Here is a 27,812-nt window from a genome sequence, read left to right as displayed (position 1 = left end):
GCTATTTTGTTACTATGTAATATTTGCATCCACTGTGAAATAATTTACGGCTGAGAGTACTTGCCTGCCTTGAGCGACTAATATGAATTACTGCTTTTAACGTTTAAAGATCGATTTATATGAATTATTGGTTTTAAGATTTAAAGATATTTTTCAGTCTAGGAAATTAATTTTTCAGTCAAGATTGAACAGAATGTTTATTTGTAGTTGAGCATTATTGAAAGGGCTGAATTCGATCACTTTGTATCTCCAAACCCTATTCCTAAATGATTTTGTGCATTTCTGTTTAGCATCTTCATTCAAATAAAGCTTCTTTAAGTTCATAATGGTTCTTGTCATACCTGGACAGATGGATGCATATGTTTGCTGCAGGATTAGCACGTTCCTTAACGACAAAAGGAGGTTAGTGTTTGGTAAGGTAGGGTGGAAGAAGAGCAATCTTCATTTTGCACCTACCTTCCGTGGTTACCAATTTTGGGTGTTGTTGTCACTCCAGATTTCTTTGCTGGATAGGCCAAGCAAGCAGACTTAGCATACTTCATGTATATGAATGGATATATTTTGGTCACGTAATGCCCAAGTTTGTAGCGAGGCCACGGTGAAAAGGGTGAGTGAGAATAAAAGCAATAACAGTGAATTTTGGACACCTGGAAACTCATCCTATATTATATATCTGATTCCACATCTCACATTCTTTCTTTCTGTCAACTGAAATCTCATCTTTCTACTGGTTTTTTTTTAAGCCCAACGCTGCTTTTCACGTCCCCAGTTCGAATCTCCTCAGCTCAAGTGTTTGGTGATTGGCATATCGAAGCAAATAGAGCTCGGTCATGCATTGATCGCTGGATTGCATGTGTGTATCTTGTGGGCGCCGGGGCGGTGAGTAAACCCGATTTGTGGAAATGGGTGACAAGGCTGCGACTCTGGAAGCCATTAACAAAGAAGCTGTGGATTTGGTAAGGAGGACTTGAATGCCTTTTGAGTCTTTTACCAGGTGTTTCTGTGGAGCTTTGAGATTGATTTTGTGAGGTTTGTTAATGCAGGAAAATATTCCCATCGAGGAGGTTTTTGAGAATTTAAGATGCAGCAAGGAGGGTTTGAGCAGCCAAGCTGCACAGGAGAGGCTCACTATATTCGGATACAACAAGCTCAAAGAGAAAAAGGTAAGGGTAGCTTCGACATATTTCTAATTTTGAGCTCAGTTCCGGAGTTGAGCTGGGATTTGAGATCTACGGGGAATTTAATTTCTAAAGTTGTTTGAGCCTTGAGGTATGCAGAGTAAAGCAAATTCTTTGGTTCTACTGTGAAGCGATTTCTTTCACGGTTAGAGATATGAACAGGCACCGTGTAATTTCCATGGCTTATATCGTTCTTTAAAATAAATACGTTTTCTTAGCTTGGTCAGGCTTATACTGCAACATCAAATCTTTAAGCTACAGGAAAGTATATTGCCTAGGCTTCTGATGAGGGATCCTTTGTCATAGCTTATGCCAAGAGGTTCATGCACTTGGGGTTTATGCGGAGTACTTGAACATTGTCAAGAATTGCTTAAATTTAACTCCATGACTTCTTTTGGGTGCGCAGGAAAGAAAATTTCTCAAGTTTTTGGGTTTTATGTGGAACCCCTTATCATGGGTTATGGAAGCCGCAGCTGTGATGGCCATTGCTATGGCGAATGGAGGAGTAAGCATCATACACTTCTAATTCCCCTCGTTGATTCTATTATAAAGTAGCTATCAAGCTTCATTGCCAATATCATGTAATTAGTTCTATATATTTTGTCGGCACAGTCGCTGCACTCATCATTTTTCTATCTCGGGTTATTCGTCTCTTTGCAGTCTTAGTCATTACTAGTGATTTGTCTTTCTCGTTGGTAAAAAAAACTATTGATATACTGCTAATGCCATATTTTCTCTATTTTTGAAAACTCTTGGCTATTTACACCACAAATATCATGTTGTTTGTTCTATTTTTTTTTCTATGGTGTTTTCTTCTCTGCAAGGGCTTTTCCTAGTCGAGCCTACAATGTGTGCATTCAGTCTATCAAACATGTCTGTCTGCATGTCTTGACTCTTCAACATGATTGGATAATATACCCCCATTGATCAATCCATGAACTAAACACATATCTTTAAAGTTTGGCCATTCCTTTTGATAATTGTATTTTTTTGGCAAATTGGTGATGGTTATTCTTTTGTTTTTTCATCATTAATAATATTTGCTAGTATTGTTGTTAATTTTGTGTTTTCTGTGTTCGTTTGATAGTAAATAGTAGTGTGGCATTTGGTCTCTCCCATTGGATATCGTTCCCCTCTATTGTATTTTTAGAAGTTCACAGTATTACTTCATCCTTATGGTTCCTGTGCATATTATCGGAAAAGAAGATGACTTCTTGTTCTACCGTGTCACAATATTTCTCTCTTGTAGCCAGTATCAGTCAGGGCATACCCTATCCGCTCTTTTTAATTCAGGCTTTAATCATGTAAATTGTATCTTTGCAGTGAAAACCTCCTGACTGGCAAGATTTTGTTGGTATTCTAACATTGCTTGTTATAAACTCTACCATAAGTTTCATAGAGGAAAACAATGCTGGCAATGCTCCTGCGCCATTGATGACTTGGATGGCTCCAAAGAGCAAGGTCTGTTCACTATCTTTTGTATGAGTGGCAGCCCCGATATTTTCAGTTTTCTATCCTTGGTTTTGCGGGGAAGCATGCAATTGGATGTTCAGAATCCTCTTAAGATCATGGGTGTTGCAGTTTTAAATTCCTTAGTCAATGACTTAAGACTTTGAACTTAACAGGTTCTCAGAGATGGACAATGGAGTGGAGAAGATGCAGCGATGCTTGTTCCTGGTGACATAATCAACATCAAACTTGGAGATATTGTTCCTGCGGATGCGCGTCTTCTTCAAGGAGATCCTTTAAAGATTGATCAGGTCTTAACCCAATCCTTTTCTTTACTTCATATTTATGATTACAAGTGCTGGAATTTTCGGTATGCTTTTATATGGTTTCTGGGATTAACTTCGACTGTTTTGGTACTTTTCCTGAGCCACGTTTTATGACAATATTTTTGAATGTGTGTAGTCTGCCCTCACTGGTGAGTCATTACCAGTAACAAAGGGTCCTGACGATGGGGTTTATTCTGGCTCTACTTGCAAACATGGTGACCTTGAATGTGTTGTCATTGCTACTGGGGTCCATACCTTTTTTGGTAAAGCAACACATATTGTGGACAGTAAAAACCAAGTTGGCCACTTCCAAAAGGTTGCTATTTATTCTGGACTTCTGATCTTTTTTTGTCCTTTCTCTTATTTCATAAATACATAATTTTTGGTGATACTGCAGTTGTACCAAATTGGCTAGTTAGGGTCCATGGTAATATTGGATGATCCAGTACTGTTAGTTTCCTTCAAACAAGTATCAATTACTAATTGTTTTCATGAATAGGTTTTCACGAAAGGATATGACAAGGATGCTGTTGTCCTGATAGCTGCAAGAGCATCCATAACAGAGAATCAAGATGCCATTGACACGGCAATTGTTGGGATGCTTGCGGATCCTAAGGAGGCAAGTATTTTTTTTATGTCATCATATTAAATTTTAGTTGATAAGCAGGCCTATGCTTATTTTACTGATTTGTATCTTTTGTTGTGGGTTTTAATATCCATGGATGTAAAAGGCGCAGGCAGGCATTCAAGAGGTCCATTTTCTTCCTTTTAATCCAACTGAAAAGAGGACAGCTCTCACTTATATTGACAATGAAGGGAAAATGCATCGAGTTAGTAAAGGTGCTCCATAGCAGGTATTGTTCTTTGGATGTTTGGCCTTCTTCATTAGGCTTGGTAATGGGTTGTATTGTTTAGAAACTGCTTCAAAACTTATTTGTACACATTCTATTAAAACTGAAATGACCAAATACTTTCTGCTAGATTCTTAACCTCGCACATAATAAGCCAGAAATTGACCGGCGAGTTCATACAGTTATTGACAAGTTTGCTAAACGAGGACTTCGCTCTCTTGCAGTTGCATATCAAGTTAATAATATGGCTTCTTTTGCTTTATCCGTGGGCTAAATCTTCCCAGTAAGTTCTTCTTGTTGATTATGTATATCTTTATAGCTATCTCAAAATGTTTGTAGGATTGATGCCTTTTTTTGATCCCCCACGCCATGACAGTGCTGAAACAATCACAAGGGCTCTTAATCTTGGTGTAAATGTCAAAATGATCACAAGTATGGTGAGGTTATGGTGTCATCAGTTTCACTACTGTTTTTGTAATGCAACGAGCCGACATTTAACTATTTACTTGCAAATGTTCATTAGGAGATCAATTAGCTATTGCCAAGGAGACAGGTCGCCGACTGGGCATGGGTACAAACATGTATCCATCATCCTCTTTACTAGGTCAGGACAAAGATGAATCAATTGCAGCTTCGCCAGTTGATGAACTGATAGAGAAGGTTGATGGTTTTGCTGATGTTTTCCCTGGTGAGCAACAATTATCTTTTACTTCTGTGTTTTTTCAGATACCTTTATTTTTTCATTTCCTTAATTAGTGTTTGATTCCATATCCTTCCTGATTTTGACTGGTCATTGCAGAGCATAAGTACGAGATTGTTAAACGATTGCAGGCTAAAGAAGGCAGACATAGGAATTGCTCTTGTTGATGCAACTGATGCAGCAAGAAGTGCTTTTGACATAGTCCAATCAAGAAACTGGCCCCATAGCTATTTTGTTACTATGTAATATTTGCATCCACTGTGAAATGATTTACGGCTGAGAGTACCTGCCTGCCTTGAGCGACTTATATGAATTACTGGTTTTAAGGTTTAAAGATCGATTTATATGAATTATTGGTTTTAAGATTTAAAGATATTTTTCAGTCTAGGCAATTAATTTTTCAGTCGAGATTGAACAAAATGTTTATTTGTGGTTGAGCATTATTGAAAGGGCTGAATTCGATCACTTTGTATCTCCAAACCCTGTTCCTAAATGATTTTGTGCATTTCCGTTTAGCATCTTCATTCAAATAAAGCTTCTTTAAGTTCATAATGCTTCTTGTCCTACCTGAACAATGGATGCAAATGGTCGCTGCTCTGCAGCATGTAGGCCAGTCAAGAAACTGGCCCCATAGCTATTTTGTTACTATGTAATATTTGCATCCACTGTGAAATGATTTACGGCTGAGAGTACCTGCCTGCCTTGAGCGACTTATATGAATTACTAGTTTTAAGGTTTAAAGATCGATTTATCGATTTATATGAATTATTGGTTTTAAGATTTAAACATATTTTTCAGTCTAGGCAATTAATTTTTCAATCAAGATTCAACAGAATGTTTATTTGTGGTTGAGCATTATTGAAAGGGCTGAATTCGATCACTTTGTATCTCCAAACCCTGTTCCTAAATGATTCTGTGCATTTCTGTTTAGCATCTTCATTCAAATAAAGCTTCTTTAAGTTCATAATGGTTTCGTTTATGTTGTTTGAAAATGGCAGGAGCCCCCCCACCTCCAACATAAGCGAAAAAAGCATACATATAGCCCTTTCAATCTTGCTTGGTATCACGGGCATTGAATGCCCAAGCGTTAGGAAGCAAATTGAAGTAATAAAAGGATTGAATGACAGTCCATTTATTCCTTGACCTCTGCCTCCCATCCTCTCCAGACTTGGGACAATTTCTGCTAGGCCAGCTTTTCCAAGTTCTGCAATTCAGTCCAGCTCCTGCTTGATGCAATCCATTTGCTGTTAGCTGACTTGCAATGTGCCTGCAGACCCCGGCAGGGACTACCGCCACGGAAGTGGCTCCTTGTTAAATTATATATATATATATATAATTATATTTTTAAAATTAATAATGATATTAAATTATTTAATAATTTTTTACCTCAAAATTTTACTAATTTATTGTTTTTTTTAATCATAAAAAGTTTAAAATACACATATTTCTATTTTATTTATAAAAAAATAAATTGTATAAATAATTTTAATATTAAAAATAAAATTCCATATTTTATGTACAAATATTAATTTTAGCGTTCAGGCATTTACAATTATACATACTTTTTTTTTAAATAAAGATATATTTATGTTGTTTATGAAAATTAAATTTTCTTATTTTTATGAATTTTTAAAATAAAATATATAATTTTTAAAAATTTTATGCTAACTTCAACTTCTTTCTTCATTTTTTTTTGGGCCAGTAAGAAAAAAGCATGATGATATTTTATAGGCAAAACTATATGACAATACATAAAATCAACCATCTAAAGAAAAATGATAATGATCATCCCAGATCACTTGATAAAGAGGATATGGTGTTCTGATCACCATCTGAAGCCCAGGATAGAAAAGATTAATACAGTTTAAGAGACATTTTCAACATATCTTATATCTCTAAAGAAGCTATATCATCAAAACATATACAATGATGACTGTATGCCACATTCTCTCAATGTGCAGCAATGAAAAGATTATAGACATATATAACAAAATTACAAAAAAGAGGGTGAACAAGAAGAAAGTCCTTTAACCCAGATATGGAAAGTCCCCCATATAAGAAAGGGTTCTTCTCCCAAGTGATCTCTAGGTACCATTTGCCAATCGATCCCAGTAAACCTTTCTTTGATAATCTGTCTGCTTCCTTGTTCAGGTTCCTTCCAATATGTTGGATTGTGGAGCAGCCGTGTAATTGCCATAGAAATTCGATCCTTTCCAGCCATCCCTGAAGCATGGGGTTGTTGATGGATGCCCTCCCCATGACTTGATCAATGATAATCTTCGAGTCTCCATATATGTGCAAAATGGGGTTCCCAAGGAAGCTGTTGAACCATAGGAGCCCCCAGAGTGCTAATGCTTCAGCTTTGGTATTGGTACCACTACCACTATTCCAGTAGACCCTGTATGACAAATCAACGGTCATAGCAATCCAAAATCCACATGCACAGGTGTTCCATTGGGCAGCCCCGTCAAAAAACCCCATAGGGTATATGAATTGTACATTATTATGCATTTGTGGACTGATATTAGTGCATGATGGTTGTGCAGAAAAAATTGAAAGATTGGTGGAGATTCTTTCAATGACCAAAGAGAAATCTTCCCTAGAGTTCTGGAATATACTTTGTTCCTCCAATTCCAGATTGCCCAGAAGAGAAAAAGAGGAATGGCCCTCTAGGCAATTTTTTGAGTACTCCACCATTTTAATGAGTCCCTGATGCAGGTGTGTTGAATGTATGGGAAACCAAAGAGGGAAGCAATCTTTTTCCATACCTGAGTAGTAAATTGGCAGTGCAGAAAGATGTGATCATTATCTTCAGTATCATTTTTGCATATGGTGCATATTCTGGGGCCATGCCAATTTCTTTTCTGCAGATTCTCCCATACAAGATTTCTGTTATGATATACAAGCCATGTGAAAAGTATAACTTTTATAGGAGCTTTAGTTTTCCAGAAGGCATATAGAGTTTGATGATCCCCTTGTCTGGTGACCATATTTGATAGAGTATAATATGTGTCCGCAACTATAATGTTATCAGTTGCCATTCTACCCGACCATACAATTTTGTCCTGTATTCCTGTGTGGCAAATGCCAAGATGCTTCATTATTGAAATAGTATGAATCCATTCCCATTCCATTTGGCCAGTGAACCCCAAATCCTGGGCTTTTTTCCATATAGGGAGCGAACCATGCCACCCATTTATAACTTGGCCCCAGAAAAAATGCCTCGCCCATTCAGGTGTTGGATAATACTCTCAGAGATGGTGAAATCCATTCCAACACCCAAGATTGGGTCAATGCCAATAAGAATACGATTTCCTGATTGAAATTTCCATGCGAGTTGGTGGATAAAAAACTTTTCGACTTTCAGGAAACTTAGCCAGATGGTCGATCCTTGTTTGATACCAATGGTGCCATTTCTATACCAAACGCTGAAATCTTTATCCTTTAGATACTTGTGTTGGATGATCTTGCTCCATGTGCCAGCTCCAAATAAACCCCTCCAGAGGGATTTTATGAGCAATGCCCCACCGAAACAATGAAGGTCCATGATTCCCCAACCACCCATACCCTTTGGGAGAGTGATGTTTGATAATTTGGTCAAGTGATATTTTTTCCCATTGTGGCTCCCCCCCAGATGAAGTTTTCCATGAGACAGTTTAGATTGTTAATGATGGAGGTAGGGATATGGAAGAGATGAGCCCAATAGACCCCCAATTGTGACAGAACAACTTGTGTGAGGATAACCCGTCCCCCTAAAGACAGGCATCTAAACTCCCACCCAAAGATCCTTTTGTAGAACCAATCAGCAAGCCATTTCCAATCAACGATTTTGTAGCAAGTGGGTTTGAGACGATAACCAAGATATTTCAAACCATTTTGTATAGGCCTTGCCTCAATACCAAATAAATCTTTGATATATGCAACAATCTCCAAGTCAGATTGTCCATGATATAGAACATATTTATTAATATTCATGTGCAACCCAGAAGCATTTGCAAATCTACTGAAAATGTGAAAAAGATATAACCAAGAAAAATGACAGAGCATACCCATTATAAGGATGTCATCAACAAAAAGGTTATGTGAAATGTTGATGTTATTTCCCATCTTCAGTGGCTGAAATTGATCCTCCAGGACCGCTTTTTTAATATGCAAACTTAGACAGTCCATGACAAGAATGAATAATAGAGGGGATAGTGAACATCCCTGTCGGAGACCCCTGCCAGCCCGGAAGAACCTTGTAGGGTACCCATTGATAATGACAACATAGTTTACATTATCCACACAGGCCATGATCTAGTTAACACATCTGGGCTGTAAACCAATCTTGATAAGGACGAGTCGGAGAAAACCCCAGTCTAGGTAGTCATATGATTTTCGAAGATCAATCTGTAGTATAGCAGCTTCAAGATGTTTGGTGTGAATCGAGTGCATACTTTCTTGTGCATTTGCCACAGCATCATGGATGAGTCTACCCAGAAGAAAACCATGTTGTTCTGGGGTGATGAAGCGTGAGAGAGTTCTGTGCATACACCCAACAATAGTCTTCGATATGATTTTATAAATGACGTTGCACAGAGAAATAGGCCTGAAGTCAGTGAAACCCTTTGTAGAGTTGTTTTTAGGAATGAGGGCGATATATGTGGAAGTTATCTTATGATGGATGAAGCCCATGGTCCTGGATTCCTCAATCATGCCCAGAAGGTCAACTTTGAGAGTTTCAAAAAAGTGTGTGAAAAGTTCGATTGTCCATCCATCAGGACCAAGACTTTTATCACTCTTAAACGACTTAAGAACGCCCAAAAGTTCTTCTTCATAGACTTCCATAAAAAAATCATCATTTTTCTCAGAATCATACATGATTGGGTATGGATCAGTACCCCAAACCATGTCTTCAGCAGAAATATTTTCATTGTTGCCATAAGCCATTTGGAAAAATTGTACAGCAACATCACTGATCCCCTCTTGAGTCTGGTGTAAGTGTCCATCAGAGTCCGTAATCTCCCATATGGTATTTATATTACGACGATGGTTAGCATATCTGTGAAAGAATTTTGTATTGCGGTCACCTTCCTTCAACCATAGCGCCCTGCTCTTTAATCGCCATGTGGATTCTTCCATTGTAAGGATCTGCTTCTTCCTAAGTTCTAGTGATTGTATATCTGAGCAGGAAGATAATGAGTAGACATGGAGGAATGGAAAGAGTCCAGATTATTTTGGATATCAACAAGCTCCTTTCTGTTGTCCCTGATTTTCTTTTTTCTGCCAGTGTTTGACAGTTCCCCGGAGGGAGTCAAGTTTCTCCAGAATGTTGACCATGGGAGAGGTCCCAGCTGAGCAAAGTCTGCCCCAAGTTTCCAGCACCAGTTTATTAAAATCAGGGTCCCCCAAGACTGTTCTATTGAATTTGAAGGGGATGCCCGTGCGTAGTTCCATTTTCCTCCATTTAAGAGTGATGGGTCTATGATCCGATATGAAGTTACTGATGATGTTTACCCGGACATCCCCCAAATGGTCCAACAATTGTTCATGGATCAGAAATTGATCCAGTCTCTTTGCTACGTATGCCGAGCTAGTGCGCCCATTATCCCAAGTAGGGGAAATTTTGGTGGGGCAAATGTCCACAAAGTTGTTCATGAGAATGGCATCCTATATTTTCCCAGCAAGAGGATCAACTTTCTTGAAACATCCCCAAACTTCATCCAGATAGATAGTGCAGTTTAGATCCCTTGCTATGATGAGCGACTCTAGGTCCATCAAGCCAGAAGATAAGAAACAGTCCCAGAAATTCCCTCTATCTCTGTATGGGGCGTATATGTTTAGGATATGAACACGGCCAAGCAGGCCATGAATGTTGCCTTCCAGCAGAATACCAACGAAACATTCATAGGCCTTTATATTGATCTAGCTGGGATCCCATAAGGCCACCAGACCACCCAAGAGACCCACAACAGCAATAGCAGATATATACCAGTTCAAAAACACTTTCCTAAAGTATTGGACAATGCAGGGAACATTATGCATAGTTTCTTGAATAAGAATAATGAAGGGATGTAGAGACAAAAAAAGGTGTTTGAGGGCTAAGTATTTTGGGGCAGTCCCCAGACCCGAATATTAAGGGAGATAATGCACATCATGGGAGATCTTTCTCAGGCTATCGTGCTCTAAGGATCTGTGAGGGGGAGATGTCAGCAATGGGGATGTCAACCAGAAACCGGTCCATTGGGGAGGAAAATGGATTTTTATTGGAGCATCCCCGAAAATGACAACTACCACAATTTTGTTTTCTTCACACAATAATGTTGCCCGCCGAGGTAGCGATGATGTGGGGAGATGATTGACCCCCAGGCTTGTGGATAGTGAGGCTATGGAGATCAAGAGTCTTCCTTTATAAGAGGAAGTCCCGGTCGCTCCTGACAGAATTTGTAGGCAAAGCTGTTGGTGAATTTGGTGGAGTAATGCTGAGACATGGACCTTTATTGTTTGACTGACGGCGAGGTGGTGCCAAAGGGGCAACGTATGCTACATGTGAGGTGGACGGTATGTCTGGATATGGATGCGGAGCTGTAAAAGGAGTTGGAATGTTCTGACTAGTGGTAGGCTCAGGTGGTGGATGACATATGAAGGTTGGCAGACCGTCAGAAAGAGGAAAGTCCGATTTGGGAGAGACATTCGAGGATGATGGGATACTAATGGGCGATGAAACTATTGAATCGAAAGCATGTGGAAGATGGGAATTTTTATGCGAATGCATACGTGGATGATGTAGTTGATGATTATGTGGCATAGCCCATTTTCCATTGAGGCTCTATCGACCTGTGTCAGAGTGTGACACCATGGCACCATTGTAGCATCTTCTGCCATGAAAGTGTCCACCAAGTCAAAAAGGGCATTGTTCACGCATATGACCAGTTCTGTGATAGAAAGAGCATCTGAAGGGTACCCCCAATAGTCTAGCCTTTGCTGGAGGAAGGTGTCGCCCCAATGAAGTTCAATGTGATCTGGAAAGCCACCACGATAATCCTTCTCAATGAGAATCCAGGCAACCCTCTTGTCCTGTGCCCCCAAACAACGTGGGTCAACATAGATAAATTTGTCGATGGCATTGCCAATATCAGTGAATTCCTATTTGGTCCATAATTCAAGTGGAAGACCTGGTAACTTGACCCATACCAGTTTGTTGGAAGGTGTATTGCGAAGAGGATTGTACCCTATGTACCATTTATGAAGGGCAAGGAAGCTTTTCCATGTATCCATGGGATGGCTTTAATTTTCTCCAAGTCCTCCTGACTGAGAAAATGAAAACTGTACCATCCCTTCAATAGCCTCACAACCATAGGAAAGTACCCTAGCATAGACTTCCACTTCTTGTCAATCCATTTACGCATCTCAGAGTCTTCCATCTCCAAGAAATACCAGCTACCTACTAAAGCGCGTTTTTGGAGACTGTTAATACGGTCCACCAGTGTATCACTGTCCAAAGCCAAAGTCGAAGGTGGTGGAGCAGTTTTTATGGAGTGGTGTTTTGAACGACGATGATGGAGTGCATGCTCACCACCCATCTGATCAAGAGGCACGTGAGTGAAATCTGGCATACTGTCATCACCCAGGATAGTACGCCATGCATCAAGTGATCGGGGGCTATTTTGGCGGACGTGGACAACACTACCAATACGGCGGGATTCAGCTTCCATGGTGGCAGGAATAAGTGTCGAGCTGGCAGATACGTCAGAGGTATAATCTGCCATGGGCTTGGTTTTCGAGGAAAGAGTGAAGTATAACTGAGTGGACCCTGACAAACTAATAAAGGTAGGCAGGCCTGATGAGAGGGGGAAAAGAATGTCTGACGCAATGAAAGGACCTCCAGCTTTGGGATCACCAATTCACGAAGAAAGAGGCGATACGGGAGTGTGCAAGGTACATAAAATATTTAGAGTCGGGAGGTCGAACGTCATCAAGTGAATAGTCCAAAAAGGGTAAAATAATAAAAAAATTGACAAAAGGAATTATACACCAGATATGGACAGATGTAATAATAAGTATACACCTGGAGATGCGTCCGGATGACGCATTGGTTTAAATGATATGCGATGACAGTTATAGTCGATACCACCCTAAACCCGCCGAAAAATGTAAAAACCACCTGGGAAAAAAAAAACTAGCTCACGGACTGAGAGAGCCGAGAAAAGAACTGAGACGTCGAAGGTGGCAGGCTATGGCAGAAATTCACCAGATGATGTGGGTAGAATCAATCCATACATAATGGAGAATACAAAAAAAAAGTAACGCTACTTCATAGAGACATGGTCTATAGTGACCTAAGCACTGAATTTAGAACCTGAAATTCAAATAGCAGCAGTAACACCAGCTGCAGACAAACCACAGATTGCAGAAACGAAACCCGCATTGCTTGCAGGGTCTGGAGATAATTAGGTGGTTTGAAAAATTGAGCCACGACAGGATATGAATATTTATCTAGTTTGAAGTTAGCCTAAAGGTGGAGAAACCTGATAAAATGTCCCTAAAGGCTTGAAACCCCCACGTCATATGGAGCTTGAAACCAGTGTTAATTTTGCTAATTCAAACTAATAAAAAAAATTACTAATTTTTTTGACTACATTTGTAGGGTTTAAATCACATTCTGAAATTGACTTGTAAATGTTTTCCTTACATTCGCTATCATAGAAAATCGTAGTGTCCTTCAAGAACATTCAATGTTTAAGCCATTAAACTGAAAGCTAAAAATTGACTGAAAAGTTGATAAGTTGTTGGTCAATATAAGGGGGTTTGGATTTGCCCAAACCAAAAGATCCTTGAAACACAACATTCAATAAAAAAACCCTACCATTGTCTTGCTACAAGAAACTATGATGACTAAAGAAAAGGCCCTGGAGATTCTGCTAAAGATATGTCCTTCATGGGCAATTTGAGCCTTAGTGCACATGGCAATTCTGGTGGGCTCTCCATGATGTGGGATACTAGGCATTTCACATTCAACGCCTTCAGGTCCTGCGCAGTGATAATATTGACCGGTTTCAACAGAGGTTCATTCCACCAAATTCACATCTTGAATATCTATGCTCCCTACAACAATTGTAAATCATTTTGGGAAATGGTTGACTCAAAAAGGGTCTCGGACATCCATTCGATGATTGTTGCCGGGGATTTGAATTTCACTTCAGAGGCGGGAGAATGTTGGGTCCACAGAGAAAATATGGATCCATTGGCAAGATATTTCAAAGACCTCTTTAGTGGGAAGATGTTAAGAGATAATGCACCCTATCCTCGGTGTCTGACTTGGCGAAATTGTCATACAAGGTTCGATGGTATAGCATAAAGGATCAACTAGTTTTTTGTAGATTCTTTTATGTGTGAGAGAATGAAGCACATACAATCCTTGACATTTTTTCCAGAAATCTCTGATCATGATGTCATTATCCTAGGATGGAGTGATGAGATGAATCAAAATAAGCTACCTTTCAAATTCAATTCAATGTTGCTAAATGATATAGATTTCAATGGGCTGATATATCACTTTTGGCACTCCCCTATTGCACCTAATATCGATAATCCATAAATGCTGGTCAATTTCAATCTAAAGAGGCCAAAATCTGGGGTTCAACTATGGGTATCCAAACGTAGAAAAGGGATCTAGCAGGAGTTGTTCTCCATTGAAGAAGAAATTTCATTATTAATGGACCCTATTTCTCCTAGATACTTCTTCGAACAACAACAAAAGAATGCTCTTAATCTAGTGATGAGAAAAGATAAATTCCTCAAGCTAGAAGAAGAGGAGTGGTGCCAAAAGAGTCGATTTGCTTAGATCAAAAGTGGGAACAAAAAGTAGTTTTTGTTTTCACAGAGTAGCATCCAAAAGGAAGAGTTTCAATTCTGTATGGGCTATCAAAGACGAATTAGGCAGAATTCCCACCTTAGTCAAAGAAATCAAGAATGAGGCTTTCCTTTTCTTCAAAAAGCAATACAATAAATATGAAGAAAACTACATAGTAGAAAAATGGAGTTGGTTAACCTTTTTCCCAGAATGGTCAATGAAGAGGAGAATGCACAGATGAACATTGCCATTTCGGAAGAGGAGCTAATTCAAACTCTGAAGTAAATGGCTAAAGATAAGAGCCCCAAGCCTGATGGTTGGCCTGTTGAACTCTTCCTCTTCTTCTATGACCCGATGGGCCCTGAATTGAACAAAATTGTGAAAGAATCAAGGTGCTATGGGAAAATTCTAGGTGCAATAAACTCAATTTTTCTCAGTTTAATTCCTAAAAAAGAAAACTCTCTACTCTTCTCTCAAATGGGTAGTTATTAGAATCTCCAGGCAGTCATTTGGGACACTTTCCCCCCTGGATGGAAACCCCGAACTGGAGGTTCCAAATGACGAGCCTTCTTTGGGAGGTGACAGGGTACAAACATTTCTATCCATTGTTGGAATGGCAATGGATCTTTCTAGTCATCATCGGGACTCTTGTATGATGCTCTCAAATCAACAAACATCCTCTTCGTGACCGAGACTCATGCAAGCCTTGTTCGACCCCTCCCAGATATTGCAAGTTACCATTTGATCTCAGTTTGTAGACAGGAGACGAGGAGCTCAAGAGGGGTCAGAGGATCAGGTGGAGTTGCTTGTTTGGTTAGTGACTCACTCTGGAATAGGGTATCATTGGTAGCTGAAGATGAGTTTTCCAGGATTATGTGGATTCAGATTAGCGTCAAAGTCTCTCCTCTGAGGGACATCTACATTGCAGTTTGTTACTTTCCCCCAAACTCTTCACTATTTTCTATCCATAATGGCTCAAATGGGGACCCCTTTATCGACTTGTACACTGAAATCACTTGATACTGTGTTGTTGGGGAAGTCATCCTCCTAGGTGAATTCAATGCACGCACTAGAGATCTCCAGATCCCCCTCCACGACCAATCAAAGGATGCGTTTTGTACCCAGGGGATAGATCCAGATTCAGTAGGGCTTCACCGAATGTCAGATGATTCTTTAGGGCCCATTATAGTTTATGGTAAGCATCTATTGTAGTTGGAGGAATCCCAGGAGTCGTTTATTCTAGATGGTCTCCCCTGATTTTCAGACTCTCACTTTTTCACATGCCAACCATATGGCGGGGGTGCAAGTGTAGCTGATTACTTGCTCCCTTTTATTCGCCATTTCTCAATCTGCACCATCCCCCTTGCTGATCATGCACTTCTTTCCTTCTCTCTTCAGTTTGACCCTCCTCGTCCACCCCATCCCTCCCCTCGGGGCCCACCCTGAACTACCTTCCAATTTGACGAAGGAAACCCTGACATCTTCTCCTCTACCCTACGCAAGATGCTCCCATCAAAGACCCAGTTCTCCTTGCTTGATTCTACTTCCAATAAATACACTTGTCTTTCAGCTGCCACTTGTCTTGTCCCTAAAAGTTGGATCTTGCCCCGTGAACAAATGGTATGATGATGAATGGAAAACTCTACATCGAGAACTTTGATATGATTTCACCCACTCTCAAACCTTCTACTTCGACCTCAAAGCTTCTTATCGTCGTCTGCTTCGTCACAAGAAACGACTCTTTATCTCTCATAGAATATGAGAACTTTCTACTCTCCTTGCCCACTCCCTAAACAATTCTGGCGTACCATCCTTCCCCGACGCTCCCCTCTTCCACCTGACCTCGACCCTACATCCATGTTCTCTAACACTTCCAACCTTTATGATATTCCCGGGCAAGCCCAAATTCATGTTACCTCCCCAACTTCTTCCTGTTATCTATTCTCAGACAAATATATTAGAGAGGCCATTTGGGTGATGAACAACAACAAAGCAGCCAATGAGGAAGGCTACCAAGTAGAGTTCTTTAAGCATTGTTTCTGTGCTTTGGTTAGCTACTTCACTGATCTCTTCAACCATGTAGTCCGTGAAGGTTTTCCACCAACATGGTCACACCACATCATCCATCCAATCCACAAATCAGGTTCGAGCTCAAATCCCAATAACCACTGAACGATCATGGTGGGTCACACGTTCTCGAAGTTGTATGCTACTATTCTACAAAGGAAGCTTTCCAGTGACCTTGAGCAGAGACAACTCAGAGCTAGGGGATAGGCAGGTTTTCGACAGACTCATCAGAACATTGACCACATCTTCACCCTTTGCGCCGTGATTGAGGAGGCACGACACCGCTCTTCGAAAGTCTACTATTGTTTCGTAGATTTTCAAAAAGATTTTGACTCTGTTCTAAGGGAGGCCTTGCTCCAGAGACTCAGAGATATTGACATCTCTGCAACCCTATTGAACACTAATATGCACCTATATGAGTCCATTCTTGGTCATCTTCACGCAACCCATGGAATGTTTGATTTCATTCAAAGCTCTATTGGGGTTAAACAAGTTTTTCCATTGTCCCCTACCCTGTTTGGGATCTATATCGATGAGTTGGAAGCAATTCTACATGAGCATATCCAGAACACTGATGGATGCCTTCTTCACTAGGTTCTGATATCTATTCTATTCTTTGTCGACGACATGGTCCTCCTCTCCTCATCCCAAAAAGGATTACAGAGGCAGCTAGATGCCTTAGCTCTGTTTTTTGATCATCGACAATTGACGGTCAACTTGGGTAAAACCAAGGTTATGATCTACAATGGGGTGAAGAAAACCTCAAACCTTCACTTTCTATTCAGAGGGGAGGAGATTGAGATCACCAGCATGTATACTTACTTGGGGGTGCAATTCTCAGGTCCCCGCTTCATTTTGCGACCAACGCTTCAAGCTCAAACCAACAAAGGATATGGATCCAACAGAATACCAATGAAACATTCATAGGCCTTTATATTAATCCAGCTGGTATCCCATAAGGCCACCAGACCACTTGAGAGACCCACAGCAGCAGTAGCAGAGATATACCAGTTCGGAAACATTTTCCTAAAGTATTGGACAGTGCAAGGAACATTATGCATAGTTTCTTGAATAAGAATAATGAAGGGATGTAGAGACAAAAAAAGGTGTTTGAGGGCTAAGTATTTTGGGGCAGTCCCCAGACCCCGGACATTAAGGGAGATAATGCACATCATGGGAGATCTTTCTCGGGCTACCATGCTCTAAGAGTCCATGAGGGGGAGATGTCAGCAATGAGGATGTCAACCAGAAATCGATCGATTGGGGAGGAAAATGGATTTTTATTGGAGCATCCCCGAAAATGACGACTACCACGGTTTTGTTTTCTTCGCATAGTAATGTTGCCTACCGAGGTAGGGTTGATGTGGGGAGATGATTGACCCCCAGGCTTATGGATGGTGAGGGTATGGAGATCAAGAGTCTTCCTTTGTAAGAGGAAGTCCAGGTCACTCCCGATAGAATTTGTAGGCGAAGCTATTAGTGAATTCGGTGGAGTAATGCTGGGACATGGACCTTTATCCTTTGACGGACGGCGAGGTGGTGCCAGAGGGGCAACGTATGCTACATGCGAGGTGGACGGTATGTCCAAATATGGATGCGGAGCTATAAAAGGAGTTGAAATGTCCTGACTAGTGGTAGGCTCAGGTGGCAGATGACATATGAAGGTTGGTGGACTGTCAAAAAGAGGAAAGTCCAATTTGGGAGAGACATTTGAGGATGATGGGATACTAATGGGCGATGAAACTATTGAATCGAAAGCATGTGGAAGATGGGAATTTTTGTGCTAATGCATACCTGGATGATGTAGTTGATGATTATGTGGCATAGCCCGTTTTCCATCGAGGCTCTATCGACCTGTGTCAGAGTGTGACACCATGGCACCATTGTAGCATCTTTTGCCATGAAAGTGTCCACCAGGTTGAAAGGGCATTGTTCACGCATATGACCAGTTCTATGATAGAAAGAGCATCTGAAGGGTACCCCCAAATAGTCCAACCTTTGCTAGAGGAAGGTGATGCCTCAATGAAGTTCAATGTGATCTGGAAAGCCACCATGATAATCCTTCTCAATGAGAATCCAGGCTACCCTCTTGTCCTGTGCCCCAAGATAGCGTGGGTCTACATAGATAAATTTGTCGATGGCATTGCCAATATCAGTGAATGCCTGTTTGGTCCATAGTTCCAATGGAAGACCTGGTAACTTGACCCATACCAGTTTGTTGGAAGGTGTATTTCCAAGAGGATTGTACCCTATGTACCATTTATGGAGGGCAAGGAAGCTCTTTCCATGTATCCATGGGATGGCTTTAATTATCTCCAAGTCCTCCTTAATGAAAATTGTGCCATCCCTTCAATAGCCTCACAACCGTAGGCAAGTACCCTAGCATAGAATTCCACTTCTTCTCAATCCATTTACGCATCTTAGAGTCTTCCATCTCCAAGAAATACCATCTACCTACTAAAGCACGTTTTTGGAGACTGTTAATACGGTCCACCAGTTTATCACTGTCCAAAGCCAAAGCCGGAGGAGGTGGAGGAGTTTTTATGGAGTGGTGTTTTGAACGATGATGATGGAGTGCATGCCCACCACCCATCTGATCAAGAGGCATGTGAGCGACATCTGGCATACTGCCGTCACCCAGGATAGTACGCCATGCATCAAGTGATCGAGGGCTATTTTGGTGGACGTGGACAACACTACCAATATAGCGGGATTCAACTTCCATGGTGGCACGAATAAGTGTCGAGTGGGCAGATACGTCAAAGGTATAATGTGCCATGGGCTTGGTGTTCGAGGAAAGAGTGAAGTATAAGTCAGCGGACCTTGACAAACTAATAAAGGTAGGCAGGCCTGATGAGAGGGGGAAAAGAATATCTGACGCAATGAAAGGACCTCCAGCTTTGGGATCACCAATTCACGAAGAAAGAGGCAATACGGGAGTGTGCAAGGTACATAAAATATTTAGATTCGGGAGGTCGAACGTCATCAAGTGAATAGTCCAAAAAGGGTAAAATATTAAAAAACTGACAAAAGGAATTATACGCCAGATATGGACAGATGTAATAATAAGTATACACCTGGAGATGCGTCCGGCTGACGCGTTGGTTTAAATGATATGCGATGACAGTTATAGTCGATACCACCCTAAACCCGCCGGAAAATGTAAAAACCACATGGGAAAAAAAAAACTAGCTCACGGACTGAGAGAGCCGAGAAAAGAACTGAGATGTCGAAGGTGGCGGGCTATGGCAGAAATTCACCAGATGATGTGGGTAGAATCAATCCATACATAATGGAGAATACAAAAAAAAAGTAATGCTACTTCATAGAGACATGGTCTATAGTGACCTAAGCGCTGAATTTAGAACCTGAAATTCAAACAGCAGCAGTAACACCAGCTGCAGACAAACCACAGATTGCAGAAACGAAACCCGCATTGCTTGCAGGGTCTGGAGATAATTAGGTGGTTTGAAAAATTGAGCCACGACAAGATATGAATATTTATCTAGTTTGAAGTTAGCCTGAAGGTGGAGAAACCTGATAAAATGTCCCTAAAGGCTTGAAACCTCCACGTCATATGGAGCTTGAAACAAGTGTTAATTTTGCTAATTCAAACTAATAAAAAAAATTACTAATTTTTTTGACTACATTTCTAGGGTTTAAATCACATTTGACTTGTAAATGTTTTCCTTACATTCGCTATCATAGAAAATCATAGTGTCCTTCAAGAACATTCAATGTTTAAGCCATTAAACTTAAAGCTAAAAATTGACTAAAAAGTTGATAAGCTGCTGGTCAATATAAGGGGGTTGGGATTTGCCCAAACCAAAAGATCCTTGAAACACAATATTCAATAAAAAAAACCCTACCATTGTCTTGCTACAAGAAACTATGATGACTATGGAAAAGGCCCTGGAGATTCTGCTAAAGATATGTCCTTCATGGGCAATTTGCGCCTTAGTGCACATTGCAATTCTGGTGGGCTCTCCACGATGTGGGATACTAGGCATTTCACATTCAATGCCTTCAGGTCCTGCGCAGTGATAATACTGACCGGTTTCAACAAAGGTTCATTCCACCAAATTCACATCTTGAATATCTATGCTCCCTACAACAATTGCAAATCATTTTGGGAAATGGTTGACTCAAAAAGGGTCTCGGACATCCATTCGATGATTGTTGCTGGGGATTTGAATTTCACTTTAGAGGCGGGAGAATGTTGGGTCCACAGAGAAAAAATGGATCCATTGGCAAGATATTTCAAAGACCTCTTTAGTGGGAATATGTTAAGAGATAATGCACCCTATCCTCGGTGTCTGACTTGGCGAAATTGTCATACAAGGTTCGATGGTATAGCATAAAGGATCAACTAGTTTTTTTTAGATTCTTTTATGTGTGAGAGAATGAAGCACATACAATCCTTGACATTTTTTCCAGAAATCTCTGATCATGATGCCATTATCCCAGGATGGAGTGATGAGATGAATCAAAATAAGCTACCTTTCAAATTCAATTCAATGTTGCTAAATGATATAGATTTCAATGGGCTAATATATCACTTTTGGCACTCCCCTATTGCACCTAATATCGATAATCCATCAATGCTGGTTAATTTCAATCTAAAGAGGCTAAAATCTGGGGTTCAACTATGGGTATCCAAACGTAGAAAAGGGATCTAGCAGGAGCTGTTCTCCATTGAAGAAGAAATTTCATTATTAATGGACCCTATTTCTCCTAGATACTTCTTCGAACAACAACAAAAGAATGCTCTTAATCTAGTGATGAGAAAAGATAAAATCCTCAAGCTAGAAGAAGAGGAGTGGTGGCAAAAGAGTCGATTTGCTTAGATCAAAAGTGGGAACAAAAAGTAGTTTTTGTTTTCACATAGTAGCATCCAAAAGGAAGAGTTTCAATTCTATATGGGCTATCAAAGACAAATTAGGCAGAATTCCCACCTTAGTCAAAGAAATCAAGAATGAGGCTTTCCTTTTCTTCAGAAAGCAATACAAGGAATATGAAGAAAACTACATAGCAGAAAAATGGAGTTGGTTAACCTTTTTCCCAGAATGGTCAATGAAGAGGAGAATGCACAGATGAAAATTCCCATTTCGGAAGAGGAGCTAATTCAAACTCTGAAGTAAATGGCTAAAGATAAGAGCCCCAAGCCTGATGGTTGGCCTGTTGAACTCTTCCTCTTCTTCTATGACCTGATGGGCCCTGAATTGACCAAAATTGTGAAAGAATCAAGGTGATATGGGAAAATTCCAGGTGTAATAAACTCCATTTTTCTCAATTTAATTCCTAAAAAAGAAAACTCTCTACTCTTCTCTCAAATGGGTAGTTATTAGGAATCTCCAGGCAGTCATTTGGGACACTTCCCCCCCTGGATGGAAACCCCGAACTGGAGGTTCCAAATGACGAGCCTGCTTTGGGAGGTGACAGGGTACAAACATTTCTATCCATTGTTGGAATGGCAATGGATCTTTCTAGTCATCATCGGGACTCTTGTATAATGCTCTCAAATCAACGGACATCCTCTTCGTGACCGAGACTCATGCGAGCCTTGTTCGACCCCTCCCAGATATTGCAAGTTACCATTTGATCTCAGTTTGTAGGCAGGAGACGAGGAGCTCAAGAGGGGTCAGAGGATCAGGTGGAGTTGCTTGTTTGGTTAGTGACTCACTCTGGAATAGGGTATCATTGGTAGCCGAAGATGAGTTTTACAGGATTATGTGGATTCAGATTAGCGTCAAAGTCTCTCCTCCGAGGGACATCTACATTGCAGTTTGTTACTTCCCCCAAAACTCTTCCCTATTTTCTATCCATAATGGCTCAAATGGGGACCCCCTTATCGACTTGTACACTGACATCACTTGATACTGTGTTGTTGGGGAAGTCATCCTCCTAGGTCACTTCAATGCTCGCACTAGAGATCTCCAGATCCCCCTCCACGACCAATCAAAGGATGCGTTTTGTACCCAGGGGATAGATCCAGATTCAGTAGGGCTTCATCGGATGTCAGATGATTCTTTAAGGCCCATTATAGTTTATGGTAAGCATCTATTTCAGTTGGAGGAATCCCAGGAGTCGTTTATTCTAAATGGTCTCCCCTGATTTTCAGACTCTCGCTTTTTCACATGCCAACCATATGGCGGGGGTGCAAGTGTAGTTGATTACTTGCTCCCTTTTACTCGCCATTTCTCAATCTGCGCCATCCCCCTTGCTGATCATGCACTTATTTCCTTCTTTCTTCAGTTTGACCATCCTCGTCCACCCCATCCCTCCCGTCGGGGCCCACCCTGAACTACCTTCCGATTTGACGAAGGAAACCCTGACATCTTCTCCTCTACCCTACGCAAGATGCTCCCATCAAAGACCCAGTTCTCCTTGCTTGATTCTGCTTCCAATAAATACACTTGTCTTTCAGCTGCCACTTGTCTTGTCCCTAAAAGTTGGATCTTGCCCCATGAACAAATGGTATGATGATGAATGGAAGACTCTACATCGAGAACTTCGATATGATTTCACCCACTCTCAAACCTTCTACTTCGACCTCAAAGCTTCTTATCGTCATCTGCTTCGTCACAAGAAACGACTCTTTATCTCTCATAGAATATGAGAACTTTCTACTCTCCTTGCCCACACCCTAAACAATTCTAGCGTACCATCCTTCCCCGACGCTCCCCTCTTCCACCTGACCTCGACCCTACATCCATGTTCTCTAAGACTTCAAACCTTTATGATATTCCCGGGCAAGCCCAAATTCATGTTACCTCCCCAACTTCTTCCTGTTATCTATTCTCAGACAAATATATTAGAGAGGCCATTTGGGTGATGAACAACAACAAAGCAACCAATGAGGAAGGCTACCAAGTAGAGTTCTTTAAGCATTGTTTCTATGCTTTGGTTAGCTACTTCACTGATCTCTTCAACCATGTAGTCCGTGAAGGTTTTCCACCAACATGGTCACACCACATCATCCATCCAATCCACAAATCAGGTTCCAGCTCAAATCCCAATAACCACTGAACGATCATGGTGGGTCACACGTTCTCGAAGTTGTATGCTACTATTTTACATAGGAAGCTTTCCAGTGACCTTGAGCAGAGAAAACTCCGAGCTAGGGGATAGGCAGGTTTTGACAAACTTATCAGAACATTGACCACATCTTCACCCTTTGCGCCGTGATTGAGGAGGCACGACACCGCTCTTTGAAAGTCTACTATTGTTTAGTAGATTTTCAAAAATATTTTGACTCTGTTCTAAGGGAGGCCTTGCTCCAGAGACTCAGAGATATTGACATCTCTGCAACCCTATTGAACGCTAATATGCACCTATATGAGTCCATTCTTGGTCGTCTTCACGCAACCCATGGAATGTTTGATTTCATTCGAAGCTCTATTGGGGTTAAACAAGTTTTTCCATTGTCCCCTACCTTGTTTGGGATCTATATCGATGAGTTGGAAGCAATTCTACATGAGCATATCCAGAACACTGATGGATGCCTTCTTCACTAGGTTCTGATATCTATTCTACTCTTTGTCGACGACATGGTCCTCCTCTCCTCATCCCAAAAAGGATTACAGAGGCAGCTGGATGCCTTAGCTCTGTTTTTTGATCATCGACAATTGATGGTCAACTTGGGTAAAACCAAGGTTATGATCTACAAAGGGGTGAAGAAAACCTCAAACCTTCACTTTCTATTCAGAGGGGAGGAGATTGAGATCACCAGCATGTATACTTACTTGGGGGTGCAATTCTCTGGTCCCCGCTTCAGTTTGCGACCAATGCTTCAATCTCAAATCAACAAAGGATATGGATCCAGCAGAATACCAACGAAACATTCATAGGCCTTTACATTAATCCAGCTGAGATCCCATAAGGCCACCAGACCACTTGAGAGACCCACAGCAGCAGTAGCAGAGATATACCAGTTCGAAAACATTTTCCTAAAGTATTGGACAGTGCAAGGAACATTATGCATAGTTTCTTGAATAAGAACAATGAAGGGATGTAGAGACAAAAAAGGGTGTTTCAGGGCTAAGTATTTTGGGGCAGTCCCTAGACCCCGGATAGTAAGGGAGATAATGCACATCATGGGATATCTTTATCGGGCTACCATGCTCTAAGATTCCATGTGGGAGAGATGTCAGCAATGGGGATGTCAACCAGAAATCGGTCCATTGGGGAGGAAAATGGATTTTTATTGGAGCATCCCCGAAAATGACGACTACCATGGTTTTGTTTTCTTCGCACAGTAATGTTGCCTACCGAGGTAGGGTTGATGTGGGGAGATGATTGACCCCCAGGCTTGTGGATAGTGAGGGTATGGAGATCAAGAGTCTTCCTTTGTAAGAGGAAGTCCAGGTCACTCCCGACAGAATTTGTAGGCGAAGCTGTTGGTGAATTTGGTGGAGTAATGCTGAGACATGGACCTTTATCCTTTGACTGACGGCGAGGTGGTGCCAGAGGGGCAACGTATGCTACATGCGAGGTGGACGGTATGTCCAAATATGGATACGGAGCTATAAAAGGAGTTGGAATGTCCTGACTAGTGGTAGGCTCAAGTGGCAGATGACATATGAAGGCTGGTGGACTGTCAGAAAGAGGAAAGTCCGATTTGGGAGAGACATTCGAGGATGATGGGATACTAATGGGTGATGAAACTATTGAATCGAAAGCATGTGGAAGATGGGAATTTTTGTGCGAATGCATACCTGGATGATGTAGTTGATGATTATGTGGCATAACCCGTTTTCCATCGAGGCTCTATCGACCTGTGTCAGAGTGTGACACCATGGCACCATTGTAGCATCTTCTGCCATGAAAGTGTCCAGCAGGTTGAAAAGGGAATTGTTCACGCATATGACCAGTTCTGTGATAGAAAGAGCATCTGAAGGGTACCCCCCAATAGTCCAGCCTTTGCTAGAGGAAGGTGATGCCCCAATGAAGTTCAATGTGATTTGGAAATCCACCATGATAATCCTTCTCAATGAGAATCCAGACTACCCTCTTGTCCTGTGCCCTAAGACAGCGTGGGTCTACATAGATAAATTTGTCGATGGCATTGCCAATATCAGTGAATGCCTGTTTGGTCCATAATTCCAGTGGAAGACCTGGTAACTTGACCCATACCAGTTTGTTGGAAGGTGTATTGCCAAGAGGATTGTACTCTATGTACCATTTATGGAGGGCAAGGAAGCTCTTTCCATGTATCCATGGGATGGCTTTAATTATCTCCAATTCCTCCTTAATGAAAACTGTGCCATCCCTTCAATAGCCTCACAATCGTAGGCAAGTACCCTAGCATAGACTTCCACTTCTTGTCAATCCATTTACGCATCTCAGAGTCCTCCATCTCCAAGAAATACCATCTACCTACTAAAGCACGTTTTTGGAGACTGTTAATACGGTCCACCAGTGTATCACTATCCAAAGCCAAAGCCGGAGGAGGTGGAGCAGTTTTTATTGAGTGGTGTTTTGAACGATGATGATGGAGTGCATCTCCAAGAAATACCATCTACCTACTAAAGCATGTTTTTGGAGACTGTTAATACGGTCCACCAATGTATCACTATCCAAAGCCAAAGCCGGAGGAGGTGGAGAAGTTTTTATTGAGTGGTGTTTTGAACGATGATGATGGAGTGCATGCCCACCACCCATCTGATCAAGAGGCATGTGAGCGACATCTGGCATACTGCCGTCACCCAGGATAGTACGCCATGCATCAAGTGATCGAGGGCTATTTTGGCGGACGTGGACAACACTACCAATATAGCGGGATTCAACTTCTATGGTGGCACGAATAAGTGCCGAGTTGGCAGATACGTCAAAGGTATAATCTGCCATGGGCTTGGTGTTCGAGGAAAGAGTGAAGTATAAGTCAGCTGACCTTGACAAACTAATAAAGGTAGGCAGGCCTAACGAAAGGGGAAAAGAATGTCTGACGCAATGAAAGGACCTCCAGCTTCGGGATCACCAATTCACGAAGAAAGAGGCGATACGGGAGCATGTGAGGTACATAAAATATTTAGAGTCGGGGGGTTGGACGTCATCAAGTGAACAGTCCAAAAAGGGTAAAATAATAAAAAACTGACAAAAGGAATTATACGCCAGATATGGACAGATGTAATAATAAGTATACACCTGGAGATGCATTCGGTTGACGCATTGGTTTAAATGATATGCGATGACAGTTATAGCCTATACCACCCTAAACCCGCCGGAAAATGTAAAAAACCACATGGGAAAAAAAAACTAGCTCACGAACTGAGAGAGCCGAGAAAAGACTGAGACATCGAAGGTGGCGGGCTATGGCGGAAATTCACCAGACAATGTGGGTAGAATCAATCCATACATAATGGAGAATACAAAAAAAAAAAGTAACACTATTTCATAGAGACATGGTGTATAGTGACCCGAGAGCTGAATTTAGAACCCGAAATTCAAACAGCAGTAGTAACACCAGCTGCAGGCAAACCACAGATTGCAGAAATGAAACCCGCACTGCTTGCAAGGTCTGGAGATAATTAGGTGGTTTGAAAAATTGAGCCATGATGGGATATGAATATTTATCTGGTTTGAAGTTAGCCTGAAGGTGGAGAAACATGATAAAATGTCCCTAAAGGCTTGAAACCCCCATGTCATATGGAGCTTGAAACCAGTGTTAATTTTGCTAATTCAAACTAATAAAAAAAATTACTAATTTTTTTGACTACATTTCTAGGGTTTAAAGCACATTTTGAAATTTACTTGTAAATGTTTTCCTTACATTCGCTATCATAGAAAATCGTAGTGTCCTTCAAGAACATTCAATGTTTAAGCCATTAAACTGAAAGCTAAAAATTGACTGAAAAGTTGATACGCTGCTGGCCAATATAAGGGGGTTGGGATTTGCCCAAACCAAAAGATCCTTGAAACACAACATTCAATAAAAAACCCTACCATTGTCTTGCTACAAGAAACTATGACGACTAAGGAAAAAGCCTTGGAGATTATGCTAAAGATATGTCCTTCATGGGCAGTTTGCACCTTAGTGCACATGGCAATTCTGGTGGGCTCTCTGCGATGTGGGATCCTAGGCATTTCACATTCAACGCCTTCAGGTCCTACGTAGTGATAATATTGACCGGTTTCAGCAGAGGTTCATTCCACCAAATTCACATCTTGAATATATATGCTCCCGGCAACAATTGCAAATCATTTTGGGAAATGGTTGACTCAACAAGGGTATTGGACATCCATTCGATGATTGTTGCCGGGGATTTGAATTTCACTTTAGAGGCGGGAGAATGTTGGGGCCACAGAGAAAAAATGGATCCATTGGCAAGATATTTCAAAGACCTCTTTAGTGGGAAGATGTTAAGAGATAATGCACCCTATCCTCGGTGTCTGACTTGGCAAAATGTT

The 27,812-nt window shown here is 41.1% G+C and overlaps 1 pseudogene across 1 annotated transcript; it reads left to right on the top strand.

Annotated features, from left to right (window-relative positions):
* The first annotated feature begins 604 nt into the window (after positions 1-604).
* On the top strand, positions 605-4,750 carry LOC149217110 (plasma membrane ATPase 1-like; annotated as a pseudogene). The gene is made up of 12 exons (XR_016250133.1): positions 605-956; positions 1,044-1,163; positions 1,585-1,683; positions 2,502-2,639; positions 2,804-2,938; positions 3,090-3,269; positions 3,453-3,572; positions 3,685-3,807; positions 3,935-4,070; positions 4,126-4,236; positions 4,328-4,492; positions 4,604-4,750. The product of XR_016250133.1 is annotated as a plasma membrane ATPase 1-like (transcript).
* The last annotated feature ends 23,062 nt before the right edge of the window (positions 4,751-27,812 follow it).

This window comes from Pinus tabuliformis, chromosome 1_1 (genome assembly GCF_031772625.1).
Source record: "Pinus tabuliformis cultivar Carrire ecotype Pingquan chromosome 1_1, CPIR1, whole genome shotgun sequence".
Classification (NCBI taxonomy): domain Eukaryota; kingdom Viridiplantae; phylum Streptophyta; class Pinopsida; order Pinales; family Pinaceae; genus Pinus; species Pinus tabuliformis.
This window is presented reverse-complemented; position numbering and strand designations above follow the sequence as displayed.